Genomic DNA, 4,353 nt, shown 5'->3' with positions numbered 1-4,353 from the left:
TCTTCTCATTCCTAGCGAACGTCCCATTTCTAGAGGACCGATGATACGTGCAGACTATTCCTCTAGTCGCTCTGACATCTTGCTGGTGCTTGCCGCGCACTCCTCTGCCTCAATAGCTGCTACCCGTGCCACGTGGCACTTGCTAACGTTACTGACCCTGTCATTGTTTCGCTTCCCGAGCCTCCTCTTGCCACTTTCCTCTCCTTTTTAAGCCGTTTTCCTCCCTCATTTACTTCTTCTACCTTCATTTTCCTGTCTGCTGTTCGCTTTTCTCAATCCCTTCTTCTTCTTCTACCTTTCATTCTCAACTTCCCAACAACTCTTCCCTTCCTCTTTCCTTTCGTTCGATAGTGCTTGCTTCACACTTTCGATGGCTCCCACCTACGTTGCTGCTTCGTTCTTCGGGGGGAAACGCTAGGTTTCCTCTATCACTGGCGCCGACCTTAGAGCATTTCGCTCTAAGTATGGGATTCCCTCCTCCGTGGTTCTAGAGATGCCACGAAGTGAACATGCAGTGAGCTCTGACGGCACTGCGTCGAGGGTCGCTCTATTCCAGCTCATGTTCGCCAATGGTCTTCGCCTCCCATTCTGCCGGCCTGTTGGGGAAGTCTTGAACTTCCTTGGATTGCCCCAGCGCAACTCCATCCAAACATGTGGCGCCTTTTGATTTCCAGTTGCATTATCTACAGGATGGTTCGAAGCGAGACCCCCGAAGAATATCTCGACTTGACGCCGTGGGAGTTCTTCTACGCGTACCGGCTCGTCTACCGCACGAGCAACATTGTCAGCTTCCAAGCCCGCGGGAGTTCTTCGCTCAAGCAGCGTCACTCGAGCATTAAATAGTGGTCTCAGAAGTTTTTCTTCGTGTCCGGCCCGAGCTGGGAATACCCTAAGGGGAGGCCCCCCACAAAGAGTTCCCCGTTCAGGTGTGTTGGGGTATCCTCCATCAGCTGAGAGTTTGGAGCTTACCCTCAACCGGAGGGAGGAGGCTCGATATGAGTTGGTTACGGCCTGGGTGAGGGCTTACCCGAGAGAGACGTACACTGAAGTCATCCTCTCGGATGAAAACATCAACGACTATTTGAATGCTCCTGACCGCATGTACGCCGAAGGAAGAAATTTCCTGGGCAATGTCCCTTTTCTTGAGGCCCCTTTATCTCGTTGAAAGAGAGCCGCGCGCCCTTCCAGTAGTCAGGCTAAACAACCGAGGGTGCGCCACGACTCTCTCCCGCCAAGCAGTGTCGCCAAGGGTTCTACCCCTTCCGGGGGTCAGGTTGGAGAGTCTGGAGTGCACTTCCGCTTGTCTCACGGCCAGAGGTTCATTCTCGAGGATGTTCCAGCACCCTCGCCATGGGGGTCGACATCCTTTCTGAGGGGTGCTGGTTCTGCTGATGGCCCTTTGCTTCAACCAGTTCCCATGCCGCTGAACCCTGCCACAGCCCGTTGCCTAGCTTCAAAGAAGACCTGGAAGCTTGCAATCTCCAAGAGCCTAGCTGGCGCATTCCTTCCCTCAAGAGCCTAGCTCGTTTACAACCTTCTCCTCCTTTGAGGATACTCTTCAGGAGGAGACCACCACTGGGTCCCTTCGGGCAGATTCGCCGACCAGGCTACTAACTATAGAGCTGCCTCCCACTAGAGGTCTGGCCCTCGGAGAGACCGAAGACGAGGGAGGCGAGATGTTCCTGGGGTTCGGGCCTCATGAGGGAGAGTAGAGCTCTTCACCAGCCTCTAGTTCTGGGGGCAACGAGTTGACCCCAGCGCCAAGCCCCTACCGAGTTCCTATCGAGACAAATGTTCCCAGGGCACAATGGGGATGAAGGTGACTCGATTCCTGAACAGGGGCTGTGGGAGAGAGAGCCTGGCCCCTCCAGGGCCAAAATTTCTGAAGGGGGCCAGGAGGGTTCACCTTTCAGGATGAAGAAGGATGGAGTGTAGGAGGCGACAAGGGCGAGGATTCAATTTTTGACGCCTCTCCAGCTATGGTTTGGAGCATGGCGGATGATCCTCCCCTGGTTATTGACCTGAGCGACGACGACTATTCCCGGGCTTTAACTCTTGTGGCGCCTAAACATTGTGACCAGACTTGGGAGTCTCTCTCTAATTTTTCTTGGCAGCTGGTGACTGCTGGTCCCTCGTCCTCCTTAGGAGCAGAGGGTTCCCTGCCTCCTACCTTGGGTCTGGATAAAGCCCCGGCCTATGCTTCCAAGCGCCTAGGCAGCCTGTTGAGGCCCCTATTTGCCCAGGTATGCTTACCTATTCAAGACTTGTTTCTTTCTTGTTTGTGGCTAATATTGTTCCTGACCGAACCTCCCTTTTTCCTGCTTTTTGACTCTATAGGCTGCAGACCAACTGGCTGGGACGATAGGGAACGAATTGGGGGAGCTGGAGGAGACCAATTGAGGGCTTAGTTCCTTGGGGCGCTTCTGCTACTTTAAACTGAAGTAGGCGGCTCAACGGATAAAGGAACTGAAGACTAAGCGAAAAGAATTAGCGAAGGAGGTAATGCTCTTGAAGGACCAAAACTGGGATTTGGAGGTTGCCGTTGTGAGGCAAAAAGAGAAAAAGAATAGGCTCAAAGGTCTTTTGCGCTACGTCGAGCAGGACCTATCTCGTCTGGAGTCGAAGAAGAAGGGGCTTGAGGAGGCCCGCATTTCCTCCGAGCGAAACTTGGTCACTCGGGAGGCTGAGTTGAGTGCCACCCTGGAGCAGTTGGAGTTGCCCCAAGAGGCTTTGTTGAAGTCCCGAGAGGAGACGGAATCCACCTGGAAAGAGGTTGAAGAGTTCTGCCAGGGTCGTGCTTTAGTAGTGGGGCAGCGTTCGAAGTTGTAGTTTCAGACTTTTAGGCATTCTCATGAAGCTCGGCACTTTAGAGAACATTTACGGCGGGCGATTATACGCGTTGGCAAGCTCGCATAGTCTGGGATCCAGAAGAATCTTGATCTCCTGTCGCGTGACCGGGAGATTGCCAACTTGAACTCTCAACTGACGTTGACAGGTTTGCCAAAGAGATCCGATCCTAGATCTTGAATATGAACGCCATCCAGGATGCTGCTTGGTCATAAGGCTATAGTGACGGCCTGAAGATGATGCAGCAACATCTGCTGCAGCATCCCGAGTTGGACTTGCGAACCTTGTCCTTGGGGTCTCTGCCTCCTGGTCTTGAGGAGCAGGCCTTTGTTAGAAACTTCGGGAAGCCTGAATATCCTCAGCTCCTTTCAAGAGCTCTTCCAACTCCTCCATCCCAGTGATAGGCTTTTTGTGTGCTTCTTGTAATTTCTTTGCCTCTTTTTCTGCGGGCACAACCCTTTGTACTTTGTATGTTTTGTCAATGAGAATCATAGCATGTTTCCGGTTCCTCTCGCATTTCTTTGCCTTGTGCTTTCTATGCCTTCACAATTTGAATGAAACCTTGTTTTTATTTCCTATGCATTCTTGTTGGGGCTCGGGCCAAACCTCGAGATACGGGATCCCCTTACGAGTGTTTGGACTCAACTTAGTTGGGCAGGGGTCGCTTCCGAGTCCTGGGACTAGGAGTGGACCCCGCAACGAGTCAAGGGACCCGTCCCCTGGTGAGTCAAGGGACCCGACTTTTATAGAGTCAGGGGACTCGTCTTCTTGCAACTTTTATCGAGTCAAGGGACCCATCTTCTTGTGAGTGCAGGGACATGATATTTATATAGTCAAGGGACCCTTCTTCTTGCGAGTGTTTGGACTCGACATTTATCGAGTCAAAGGACCAATCTTCTTGCAAGTGTTTGAACTCGACTTAGTTGGTGCAAGGGTCGGTTCCGAGTCCTGGGACTAGGAACAGACCCCACAGAGAGTCAAGAGACCCGTCTTCTTGCGAGTGTAAGGATTCGACTTTTATCGAGTCAAGGGACCTGTCTTCTTGCGAATGTAAGGACTCGACTTTTATCGAGTTAAGGGACCCATCTTCTTGCGAGTGTTTGGACTTGACTTAGTTGGGGCAGGGGTTGGTTCCTAGTCCTAGGACTAGGAACAGATCCCGCAGCGAGTCAAGGGACCTGTCCCCTGGTGAGTCAAGGGACTCGACTTTTATCGAGTCAAGGGACCCGTCTTCTTGCGACTTTTATCGAGTCAAGGGACACGTCTTCTTGCTAGTGTTTGGACCTGACTTAGTTGGGATAGGGGTCGGTTCCTAGTCTTGGGACTAGAAACGGACCCTGCAATGAGTCAAGGGAACTATCCCCTGGCAAGTCAAGGGACTCGACTTTTATCAAGTCAAGGGACCTGTCTTCTTGCGAGTTTTATCTAGTCAAGGGACCCGTCTTCTTGTGAGTGCAAGGACTTGACTTTTATCAAGCCAAGGGACCCGTCTTCTTGTGAGTGTTT

Source organism: Juglans regia, chromosome 16 (assembly GCF_001411555.2).
Source record: "Juglans regia cultivar Chandler chromosome 16, Walnut 2.0, whole genome shotgun sequence".
Lineage (NCBI taxonomy): Eukaryota > Viridiplantae > Streptophyta > Magnoliopsida > Fagales > Juglandaceae > Juglans > Juglans regia.
This window is presented reverse-complemented; position numbering follows the sequence as displayed.